Source organism: Fringilla coelebs (assembly GCF_963513975.1).
Source record: "Fringilla coelebs genome assembly, chromosome: 4".
In the NCBI taxonomy this organism is placed as follows: domain Eukaryota; kingdom Metazoa; phylum Chordata; class Aves; order Passeriformes; family Fringillidae; genus Fringilla; species Fringilla coelebs.
In genome coordinates this window covers 55,187,064-55,200,132 of record NC_140032.1, presented here as the reverse complement: position 1 = coordinate 55,200,132, position 13,069 = coordinate 55,187,064, and positions in this window count along the sequence as shown.

Sequence of the window (13,069 nt, the reverse complement as noted above, 5' to 3'; positions counted from 1 at the left end):
TCTGGTTTAGTCTACAAAGAATTTTTAGAATTGTAAAAGTTTAAGTAACCATAAATTACTTAAAGTAGGTGGAGGATTAATATGAAAAAAAAAAAAAAAAACCCTTCCAAGCATTGTTCTTTAAGAGGTGAGCTTAGCCTGTGTAGTCATAAGAGTTATGTCATTGGTATATCCTTACCAAATAATTGCAAACATATAGCCCAAATCAGTCCCTGGAATCAGTGGACGCACAAATACACTATAGGGAGTTTTATTACAGCAGAGCTTGAAAATTGCAAAACCAATTTTCCGCAGAAAAATTGCTTTCATATGATCTGAGTGCCATGATTTGGTTTATTTGAAACACTGTAAGTCAAGCTGTACACTGGTGTTCCTAGCAGGCCTCTGTAATTCTACATTTATTTACAAAGGTCTAATTTAGAATAGAAATTATTGCCACTGTTTGTAAATAGGAAACTGGAATATTTCTTATGTGTGTGTGTGAGGGTGTGTGTGTTTAAGTGTGGATAATTTCCCACTCGTGATGTAGGAATACATGGCTCATAGCAACTGCCATTGCTTTCCAAAAGTCACTCTGAAACACGAGATGTGAGCTCCAATCTTCTCCTTTATTGCAGCACATTTCTGATTTGGTTTGCAGCAAGCAGAGGACCTCACAGTGAGCCCATGGCCATAATGCTGTGGATGTTTTTCTCCCATTACTGGACTTTGGTATTTCAGTAGCCTCCAACTGCTTTCTCAAAGCACTTCTGTATTCTCTTAAAAATAACAGTAAGGTTTGCCCCTGTAAGCTATGGTGGCATTTTAGCATTTTAATGACTCTACAAGCTCAGTTCTGCTCCAGATGAGTCTAGAGAACAACATGACAAAGATCTTTTCACATCCATGTTGGAAATAATTTGCTGTGAAGAGATGCCTAGTAGCATTAGGTGGCTGACTGTCAAAACCTTGCTGTATTTTAGTGCTGAGCGCTGGGAGCTGAATAGGTCAGGACTGTAAGTGCATAAAATGCCTTTTCTTCTTCTGGAAAGATTGGCCAGTATTTTTATAGGTGGGTTTCTCCAGGAAGGCTAGGTTGAACGTCCTGTAGGTAAAAGAAGCCTGATGCTTTCTTTCAGTCTTACAAAGCCATAAGTAGTGTGTGGTTTTGCACTTAGATGGCTTGAGTGCAGCAGATGCAGAATCAGGCCTTCAAAGAAGGCTTAGGAGTGAATTCCTAAAATACTTAAACCTATTTTTCATCAGCATTAATTCTTTGTATCCTCCATGGGCTTCCCTGTAGTGAGACTTGCCTGTATTCCCAGTCTCTTGTTTTCCGTCAGCATTGATATTTGGGTCATTATCTCCTCTCTTCTCATCTCCCATCTATAGTTTCCTTCTCTTCAAATCTCCCTGGTCCCAGGTGTAAGTGATGGCAGCTCTGTGAAAAAATGAAGGTTTGGTTTGAGTAGAAGTGTTGCTGATTATTGCTTGCCTCTTTTAAAGCCCCTTAGGTATTTTTCAGTGCTTCAGCAAATATGCGGTCATTATAGTCTTCTTCTGGCTTTCTCTTTCTAGTCCGAGTCTTTTTCAGCCATCCCTGAGGACAGTGTGCCATCCCAAGGAGCCTGTAGGCCCTGTGTTCCCATGGGAGGATGCTCTGGCCCCAACAAGGGAGGTGCTCCCTGGTGATGGGCTGTGATATCTCTGGTGGGAGATGCCCATTTCTGCCACAGCTCCAGCCCTGTCCTGTTGGGGCTGCTGTAAGGTGTGTGAGCTAAACTTGTTTTCCAGCAGTGGAAAGGTAGAAAGGGAAGAGGATTTGGCTGCTGCAGAATATGTCAACTTTTTTCAGGGAACAATGGGGAAAAATCAAAAAAGGAAGGCCACTTCTAGTGCACATCATGCAGAAGAATCTAACACTGTTAAAACCAGCAAGTGTGGCTCACTCATCCTGAGCTGGGTGGTCCTTCTCAAGTGCTGCATGACTTTTCCACAGCCGGCTGAGCTCCCTGCCTGACTGCTTCCTCTGGGTGCTCTCCAGCCATGTGACTTCCCCTGGTAGATGAGCAAAGAGGTTTTCTGTCAAGGGAAAATGGACTAGAGGAGAAAACAGAACATTTCAATCCTTTCAGAAGGACTGTAGTGGACCAACTGATGGAAAACTGTTTCCGAGATAGCTTTGACTTGTTTTCACAGTCTCTGAAATCGCGTAGGTTTCCTGAGGGGAATTTTGTTTTTGCATAATGCTTTATCTTCTTGGAGTTTTGATTAAATGTCAAAATGTGTGGATCTTCTCCAGCTAGCTCAGTTTTGCCCTTCTGGAAAAAAAACAAGGTAGAGAGAAAAGCAGAGTCGGAAGCTTCATCCTGCTTTTTTGAAAATGGGAAGCAGGATTTCTAGTGAGATTTAAGGGTGCAAAACCTTTTCATAAGAGTTTAGCATTCAGAAACTCCTGTTATTCTTGCTATCTTGGGTAATATGCTCACCTGCTGAGAGAGAGGGAAAAAGAAATTAGAGAATATCTTCGTCAACACCCCGATATATAACTCTGCACTGCCAGCTCCTGCTGGCTGGTTGTCTTGATTAACATTTTCTAGATTGGTATAAGTGAAGTTTGCATTTAAATTACATGCTTACTAATGTACATTTTTATTTTCCATTGTCTTTGCCTGACAGAGGCTTCACCCTCTGGGCTTGCTGTGTTTCACTCTCTGACATATTGAGGGAAGCTCAAAAGTCTTTGCCATACTTGTTCTCCATTTTAAATGAAAATATTACACCCTGAACTTAGCAGCTCAGTCTTCTTTAATGCAATATGCAGTCTGCAGTCAGATCACTTGCTCCTGATATAATTTATACATGAATCATGAATTATGTTTGGATTCTCAGGAAGCAAAAATAAATTGGGTAGAGCCACATCCAATTATGTAATGAATTCCTCACGGTAAAATTTACAGCAGGGATGTTGCAAAGTGGAACACTGATAAAAGATTTCCAAAAGATTTGCTGCAGTATCTCCTGATAAAAACCAACCTCTGTCCATTTTAGGCATAGTAGAGCCATTTTGATTCAAACAATGAAATATTTAAAGGTGCATGGGATTGTTTTTCATTGTAGCTTAAGTGCCAGTGCCCAGAACAAGAAGGAAAATAAGTACTTGGTGCAGTCTCACTAAACAAAAGTTCTTTCCCAACATGTTCTAAAGAACCTGCTTCATAACTCTTTTTTTATGTCTCTAAAAACACTTTCTGTGCTGCATCTAAGAGATTACATTTTGAGGAGCTATTTCCTGACCCTCGACTTGACTTTTTTGAAACTCATTGCTGAACCCTGCCTTCCTGGGCATAATATGGCTCATGAGCTTTTGTAAGGTGAGCAAAAAACCAGTGGCAGTGGGAGAACCATTGGTAATTTCACCTCTGTTTGTGGCATTGATTTCTCTAAAAGGCTTTTTGTTTGCATTTTCTTCCACATGTTTCTCGCTGTCCCTTGACCTGTTGCCTTTGATTCATTTTTCACTCAATACTCAAGTAGCCCAGGCTTGGGTCATGTTGTGCAAGTGTTTTCCTGAGCAGGACTTCTTCAAAACCCATGGCATGGCTCCTAGAAGCTGGATATCCATCTCAGCTGAAGGGTGAACAGGTGGATACATCCGTGGTGTTTGTATTAAACAAATCTCCTCCTGGTGCTGCAGCTCAAAGTAGAAAACTTTCATGACAGTGACCAAATACCTGTACTGTAGAGACATCAAGAGCTATTAAGGGAACATTTTCCTTTCTTTTATTTGAGTTTCCTGTCACAGCAAGCATTTGTGCTGCTTTGCACCAAAAAACTCATCAGTATGTGTGGTAGGGAGCTGGCTTTTGTGTGGAAATCAGGATAGTCACGATGCAAGAGCTTTGCAAGTAGAACATCTTAGCACCTCCCAATACCATTCATATACCATTAATACCCTTTAATTGATTATTGTATCTATTGGATTGACTGTGAGAAGTGTTGAAGCTCACCTGTGCAAGAGAAGAGCCTGGGACCTGGGCTTCTCATTCCTACAGGTTTTCAGAGTTCCCTGTGGTAGCTTTAATTTTCTTAAAGTTTTAAGGGCGCCCTCTTGGCCCACTCTCAAGCTGATGATGGGAGGTTTGCCATCATCTTCAGCAGGCTGAGGATTTCCTTGAAGAGGATTGAAGGGGATGTGTGCCCTGATAGAATTCAAGGTCAGGGAGGGGAAGAAAATGCCCTTTTTCTTACACAAAAGCAGCCTTAAACTCTAATTTCTGCTGCCCACACGGCTGCATAGAAAGGCGCAGGAGACGTGGCTGGGTCAGCCTCAGAGGGGGTTTCTAACCAGATAGAGTGGTGTAGCAGTGATTTTGGTGGCCAGTCTGTGGTTTGCATCTAGGGCTGTGTGGTGGGAACACTGCCAAACCAAAAGGCGTGTCTTCTGATGGGCTCTTCCAAAACCCAGGCGGAATTATTCCATTCCCTTGGGGATGAGACAGGTCCAGTGTTTTCCCCTCTGATCGCAGGCATGTTTGGCAGTGCTGTTCTTCAATATATACCCAGTGCTGATCATGCTGGGTTTTGCACCAAGTGGGCTCCAGTTGTGCAGGTCAGAGTAGAGCTGGCAGGAGTTGGATGCTTGTGCTCAGCTCTGCTCCAACTGTAAACTTGGGGAAGGTATCCCGAGTGAATGCTTTTTTGGACATCAAAAGCCATGACAAAGTCAAGATGAACTATAAAGTTCCTGAAAGTTTACGGCTTTCCCCGTAGTCTTAGCTAAGCAAAACTTGATTTTTCTTTCCAAGTGCAAATTCAAGCTGAGACAATAATTAGCATCCTGTTTGTTTGTTTGTCACCTTGAAGGAAGAAAGGTCAAATATAGTCAGCCTGAGAACTACTTTGCCTTTCCCCCTTGAAGCATTTAATTAGATTTCTCATGTAATCTAAAAAAGAGATAGTGGAGAGCTTGCTGAAACGACTTTCCCATTTAAGACTTCTTTTTTTTCCCCTTTTTATTTCTTGCTGGCTTCATAGACCAATTTATAATTCTTCTGAAGAAGTGACAGGTTTAAACACTTAAACCTTCTTGCAGAGAATAGGCAGGGTTGGGGTTTTTTTTTGTTTTTAGAAAGGAGGGCTGTAAATCAACAAAATGTACAAATAAAACTACTGCTGTATAAGGCAGTAAGAGGCACTTTAGAAAATGCCTGAAATGAATGTCCTACAACTTGTGCCTCTTTTTTTTTCCACCCCTGGAATACATAAATGCTATATGCATAACTATTTAAAAGCAGACTAATTATTTCTTGGATTTTCCCCCAGTATTTTTTCACCTGTGTCTCCTGGTTTTGTTTGGCTTTTCTCTCCTTTTTTTATTTTTTTTTTCTTCCCTCCCTGAGGACAGGATTGCTAGATAACTGGAACTGCCCACGTTAGGTTGTGAACTTGGTTCAGTGCTTCTCATGATGCAGTGCAATGGCAAGGAGGAGAGAGGCTGTGTGGATTGCTGGGCTGCTGATCAGGATTGCTGTGTGTCACAACAGCTGAAAAACCCCTGCACATTTGTTTTTGCCCCCCCTAGTCACGTCCTGATTCATTGGTGTTACAGCTGGGAGGATGCTTCCCTTATTCTCTCTCCTGCAGTGCAGGTTCCTCATTCCTGCAACAGGGACAGACACTGATTTTCTTTAAAATCCCAATATAACTCCTTTCTGTGCCCAGCCACAGGACTGAGCTACCCTGTGGGTATTTTTTACCTATGCAGATACTCATTCACTGCTCATTAAAGTGCAGATACAATCCTCCCCCCAAAAAGAAGTCAAAAACAGCAGAGTGGATTTGCAGTATTACCTGTGTCACAGTATTAAAACTGGAATTTTTCTGAAACTTCTTTCCCCTGTGTGCTGTCCCATCCATTTTATCTCCCAGAAAGCTGAGGTTTGTAACCACTTCTAATCCAGGTCTTTTTGCTGTCATAACTTTAACTAGTAATGCAAAGCCCCAGAGGGGATTAGCCAACCTGAACATTTCAAATTTTAAACTTCAGTAAGTTTAAAGTAGGGAGAGTTATAAGTAGGGAGAAAAAACCTTTCTCAGTCATTTTCAAATCAACCTACTATCTGCCCCACCATACCTTCCTCTACTGCAGTAACACTGCATTTTTCTGGTGAATGTAAAATGAAAACCCTTAAAGGGAAAAATTCATCCTTCCTCAGCATGGAGAGGTAGGTGGCAGAGCCTGGAAAATGCCAGAACACGAGGATGATTTTTCAGTCTCTCCTGTGTGGAGAAATGCTCCTGTGAATTCCATCCCTAACCAACATCTTGCAGGCACTAACTGCCCTTTGCTTTTGGGTTGGATATCTAAACCTGCTGACTATAAAAAAGGAAGAGTTGAAAGTCTCGCGTTTTAAATCATAGAAACCATTCTTCAAAGGGGATACCTTTTTGCAGAGGTATCAGGAGCCAGCAGATCTCCCTGTTTGTACCAAGAGCTACTTGGTGGCAAGTCAATAAAACAAACAAAAATAAATTTAGGATGTTTTCAGTTTGATTTGAGTATGTGTATCATGTCTGTGAGGATGCATAAACATGTAGAATTGCTTGACTCTTTCCCAAAACCTTCCTCAAAAATGCAGTAGTACTTGGTGTCAGAAATGAAGACTCATACCTCAGCAAATGCCCATAGGCTGGGGTCGGTAAAAATGATGAGAGACAGATTTACTGTCACACCTGGAAGGAAAAAAAAATTCTTAGAAAGTGGAGAAGACAATTATAGGATTACTGCAGTCAAAATAGTCCTAAGGAGCGGGGGTTTTTGTTGAGTTCTTTGAGTTTTTTTTTCAGTGGTGGAAATATATCTATTTCTGCACAGTACATTTTAATTCATGCTGCTTAGACATGCCATTAAAATAGCAATTCAAAAGTCAATATTATATTTAAATGTCAGGCAGTTGAGATTTCAGTTATTTCTTAGCAAAAGGGCACCAACTGAGAACATACCAGCCCACAGTCTTGTAGATGGAAGTAGCCTGTAATGGACATTTATGAACCAAATAGGCAGAGCTATGTGGTATCTATTTTATTTGGGTTTTTAAAGAATTATTCTACATTTCAGAAACCACGGCAAGCAAAACCCATTAATGGCTAACTGATTGCTGTAAACATTTTGTGTTTGGTACATTATTTTGTTGGTATTTTGTAAAAGGTGACTATTTGGCTGGTTGTGCTTTAATTTTCAATTAACTTCAGTAATTCATCAGGTTGATGATGAGGAAAAGTCTGTCTGCACAGGGTAAAAAGTAGGTGGAGGAAGAGCTGGGTGATGCACAGGGTAAAAAGTAGGTGGAGGAAGAGCTGGGTGATGAAGTCTCCTCAACTTGGTTGTGGAATAAAGCACATGCATTTGTTACAGCAGCCCCTCACCTGGCTTTGATCCAGATTTGTTTCTATTGCGTCTTGTCCTAAGCGAGAGAATTAAGGAGTCCCAGTTGAGTAGGAGCAAAGTATTTTAGTTAACAGGTCTCTATTTCTTTAGAAGGAATTTTGCATATTCAGGAGGAATTTTATTTATTCTAGAGGAAAACAGGGTGTTGAGCAGTTTCTTGACTATATGTTAAAAAGGGGAGGCAAGGAGGGTGAGAAACAGTCTTACGCCATCCTTGGTTGTCAGTGGAAATGAAAATGTGCAAATTAACAGTGCAAACTAATAGCCAGATTTAAATGTGGCATATTGTTAGAGTCACAGCCATAATTCGCTTATGATATATTAAAAACCAGAAACACCTCAAGCTGAATTAGGTAGTGTTGATTGCCAGTTCCCTCCTGCATAAATGCCATTAGATGCCTAAAGTTACAAATTGCTTTAATAACTTTCACAACTGATTGGTAATCACCCTGCAGTTAATGAAATAGGGAAAACACCTCTTGCTAAATTCATTGTCTTCATTTCCTCCTGCATAATTTCCAAGGTGTAGAGATAATTTTCGACAGATCCCAAGCTAGAAAGGTCATCTGTTGAGTTTTACTTAAAATCACATTTGTATCTTCTTTTTTCAGTTCACATGACTATATATCCAAGCCAGCTTTCCCGTGCCCTGTTGTCCAGTGCAGCTTTGTGCAGCACACTCCAGCGTTTGGCTGCTTGTTAGTCCCAAGGAGATCTTTGCATCTCAGTGGAAGTGGTGCTGAAGGCAAGTTTGCCAGAGTTGTTCACACTGTGTGCCCGTCCAGGCAGCTGGAGAACAGCGCTGTAAACCCCCACAGCAGCGCACTTAAAGCCTTATAAAAACCATGTGAGCTGAAGAATTGCAGTTCAGGATAGACTGGTTTGATGCAGTTGAGAGTTTTTTGTGTCCTCCCAAAGTAGTAAGAGTTACAATAATTGGTCTCTGGAAAAGTCCCATAAAATTGTGTTGTCATTTAAGGATAAAATTAGTGGCTGCCAGTTAATGATGCAGGAATTTTATACGTGGCACTGAGCTGAGTGAAACATTTTACCTCTTGCTAGATTTCAGAGACATTAATGTCCCTTAACAAACATCTGAAGGTAATTTCAAAAGGTGGGGGTGATTACAGAAAAGAGCACAGCAGTGTTTTATAGTTGAGATTACCTATGTATTAGACAGCTCTGACAGAGCGTGTAATTAATTTTTTAAGTGTTTATATTAAAGAATAAATAACTAGTAATACATATGGCACATTATGAGTGTTTCAAGTGTGCTGTAGTTGGGCTAGATGTTAAGTTATGGCTTTGTTGTGGTTTTTAGCAGAATCAGCATTGGTAAAATTGGCCATTTAGGGTCAGGTTTTCTCAAGTGCATTTAGCACACACTTACGAGCATACGTACCCATACTGTGGCCTTGTTTTGGAAAAGTCTTCACATCCAGGCTGTGTATCAGCAAAATTCAAGAGTGTGATGGTGGTTTCTGCCATCCCCTTGCTGTCCTCAAAAAAAAGTCAGCTGATTTCTCCAGGAGTCCCTGCTGACTGTTAGTATCTAAATGTGTGCTGAGCGCTTCTGAAGCTCTGGTCCTTAGCTTTTTATATGATCTATAATTTTATACACTGTGCAACTAAAGAAGAATATGTATGATTCATACACACATACAGAAACAACACAGAGGGATCATTTTAATATAAATCCCAGTGCTGTTTGTTATGTTCTGAAATATTGCATAGAATAATTCAAATATTTATAGATGGCAGTTCAGCTTGTGCTTTGCTTGCAGCATTTGCCTTTTTTCATGTCTCAGTTGAACTGTTCTTCCTTCCTTCCTTTGCAATGTAAACATTGCCCGTGCCCAGCACGGTCCTTCTGCTTCTTCCTCTGGAAGCTCAAACGTGAAAACACCCCTTGGATTCTGGGTCCCATTTTCTGCCCTGGTCTCTGGAGCTGTACCAAGGGCTGCATTTCTTTGTCACATGCTGCATTGGGAATGCAGGACTTTGCTTTCTGTGGAGTGGGTCCTTTTGGGGCTCCTAAGGCAGAGGAGTTTGTGTAACAGCTCTGTGTATATAGACTGTGCTAGATGTGAAGGGATGACTAGAAGGGTATTAGCATCTGCATTTTTGTGCCAACCACACACCGTGTCTTGGCCTGGCAGTCCCACCCTGAGGGGTTCCTTCTAAGCAGCTTCTTTGCACTTGCAAAAAAAAAGGTTTTTCTTCCTTACCAGGAAAGCCCCAAGGTGCCCCAAGAATCCCTTAGGTTTGAGATGTTCCTGGAAAGGAGGTTTGATATAATTACCCATACAGATTTGCGTCTGTCATCAGCCCTGGAGGGTAATTAATCTGAATGTATGAAGTTGCCTGTTTAGGAAGTTGCACATTTTGCATGTTTCTCCTTTTGCTCGTGCTTTAATTCTTCACCGCCTGGCTGGGAGACAGAGAAGCAGTAAAGTGTCAACACTGAGAAGTGTGGTATAATATTAAAATGCTCTAGTTTCCATTGAACAGATGATGGTAAGAAGTTACTGTAATGGGTTTGTTGAGAATTGTGCTTTCAAAGACTCTTTAAATTATTGCAGACTGTGCTGCTGGGATATGTATGGGAAACAGCCATTTTAATTAGGAAGATACACTTGGAAATGAAAAGTCATTTTTTAAATGTAATTTCCTTTGTGAGTGTTTTACTGACCACTTGAATTTATTTACCATACAGACCCAGTGATAAAATAGGTATTTATGGGTTGGTTTTTAATTAGAAATAATGGCTGGTAGAATTGAAGTGATTAATCATCTTATCCATATAGGCTGTGGTGTTCCCAGTGAAAGACAGCTGTATTGGCAGTTTAGAGAGCGATCTAATGGTGTGTTTTTTCCTTAAACACCACCACCAACAACACAGTCACCTTTTGGCATGAAAGAGGAGAAGACAGACTCTCCTACTTTAGTGAACTTCACACGGGGATGACTGCAGAGATACTTGACAAAGCTGGGGCTGGCCTTGTGGGTGTCACTGACCTCCAAATAAGAGTAATTAAAACAGTAATCCAGTGATGTGGCTTTGTTTCTCCATGCAAGTGGCACTTGGAGGGCATGACCAGGGATGAGGGATTTATGGAGAGAGTGCTCATGGCAGCAGGCTTGCTGCTGAAACACTTGGGCAGATGCAAGTGAGTATTGTTTCAGGAAGGATCAGAGATTTTTCAATCAGGCTTTTCTTTCTTGGTAGAGAAGCATGGGGACAGAAATTACAAGAAACACAACTTAACAGCTTTAATGGCCTCAGCAGAAAGAGGGTAAGAGTTTGGGGAGCGTAGCACAAGGAGAGTTTTGCATGTAATGCCAGTTAGCTTTATTGAATCATACATTTCCTTTACCCTCTGTGCCTGAGGAGGTTTCTACTCCATAATTCAAAATGCAGTGTGTAAGAAACAAGAGCCAGCATGGGGTGCGGTGTATATTTTAGCATGGAAGAGAAGACAGCCAGTGCATATAATTTTCTGGGAGGTAATGAAGTGTCATGGAAAGTGCATGAAATGAATGTGTTTTTATGTACTCATTTTAGAAATCAAGTTAGGGATAATATTTGCCTTTTTGTTAAAGGGTCTTTGCAGAAGTCTGCATCCATGTGTGAGCTGTGTGACTGCAGCTACCTGTTTTTCACTCTGAAGTTATGCTAATTATCTTTGCCAGGATCAAGGCGCTTTCTCCCTTTTCAGTATCCATAGGAACCCATTGGGGATGAAAAAGCCTGACATTTTGATTCCCAGCTTTTGTTTCCCTAATCAAAAATAAAGGTATAATGGACAAGAAGAAGCAATTTCATTTAGTCTTCTCATCACAGCAGGTTTTATTATTTGCTTGAATCTCACTGCATTTTATTAAATTATATTTCTGTTTGAGTTTGCAGCTTCGCTTTTCAAGGAGAGCCCACTGCAGCCCATTTTGTAATAATATGTGTTTTCTTATAAGCTTAGTGTTCACTAACTGAGCTTGAAATTTCTCTCCGGCCTGGCTTATTTCTGAGTTTGGTGCAGAAACCAAATCACTGCCTGCCTGTTTGTTGCCCCCTGCCCCATCCTGCAGCTTGGAGCCTGTCCTTGCTAATGTAGGCAAAACAGAGGCAGGGCTACATCACATTGCTGGCTGATTTTCTTAACAAAACAGGCTTTGCAAAAGCTGCTTAAATTCAATTTGCATTTGTAAAATAAAAACACAGCGCAGCATGGTCCGCTGGGAGATTTTTCATGCTATGCAGGTATATTTTCAGAAGTGGTAATCAAATATTCTGGTGCCGTACACAAACGGTTTCTGGTTTAGCTGTGGTCCTTTTGTTTTGTTTGGGATGAAAGTGAATGACTGTTGTTGCTTTCCCATTGAAGAAATCCATTCACAGGACAACAGAAATGTAAGCAGCTCTGAAAGTGCTGTTTGTAGACTTGAAAACCAGTTGAAAGGCAGTTTTGTCATCCTCTAAACCTTCACATGGTGGTCCATGTACATGGCCAAAGCCCCTTCATCTCCGAGGGAGTCCAGGCAAGTGTGAGAGAGCTGCACCATCACTGGTGAGATGAAAAGACATTTGCTTTGTATTTGTCATTTTACTGCCTGCTCGTCATAGCAGACCTGCTTCGTGAATAGCAAAAGTTCCAGGCATCAGGGGGAACATACAAAAGCTGGTGGGATAATTCAGTAGACTTGAAAAAAAGGTTTCTTGGTCGTTATAGGGCACCACTTGATGCCTGTGATGTTGGTAAGGCATTATATATTGAGATATAAGTCATATTTATGCATTTATTTCTGTTCTATCTGAAGTTGTCTGTGTCTGCCTGTAATGTTTTCCTGCTGACTGTAGGCTGAGAAGTTTATTTACCCTCATAGAAACCTTCTCAGGAAGAACTTTCTGGCACTTCTTTTCTGCAAAGGGGCTTCTTTTAAAGAAGATATCTTGCATAGTCATTTGGACTAAGAGACCCCTCCTTTCCTGACGTGCAGGGTTTCTCCTCTCTTTCCCCAGAGCGCTCTGAACTCAGTGTGTAGGTGGCCACTGATTTGTGTGGGGGTGAAGGGCAGGTTTTGGTGTCTCCTAGCTGCTCATGTGGCCACTCAGGAGTGAGTGGCCTCACAAGCCATTTTCTTTTCAAAGGTCTTCAAAAAAATCTGTGAGCAAGACTTAATTTATGTATTAGTCAGAGACCCTATTTGATAGTTTACAGCCAGTGTGTATGAAGTAGGTATGGCTTTCATTAAAGAGGAGACATGTATTTTAGCTCAGCTGAGGAATGGGGAAATGTGGCCCATAAAGACAATATTGTAATAGAGTCTCCCTTTTTAATACTGAACTGTGTGCTGCACTTCTGAAAAGCCTGGATTTCTGGGGGCTGAGCTGATCAGAGCTCAGCATGCTTTTTTTTCCCCCTTGCCTTATAACCCTTTTTAACTTTTCAACTTGTCAAGTGCGTGGTGGTTTATGAAATTTTAAAGCTAACAGTATGCTGCGTGGGGATGTCAGCGATACGCTAGACTTTTGAGTGCATCCTGAGATGAATAAATCATGAAGTCACACAAAGTTGCAATTAAAGAACCCAAACCTAGATGCTTGAAATATTAGACCTGCGTCTGTGTGACTTTAAACAATAA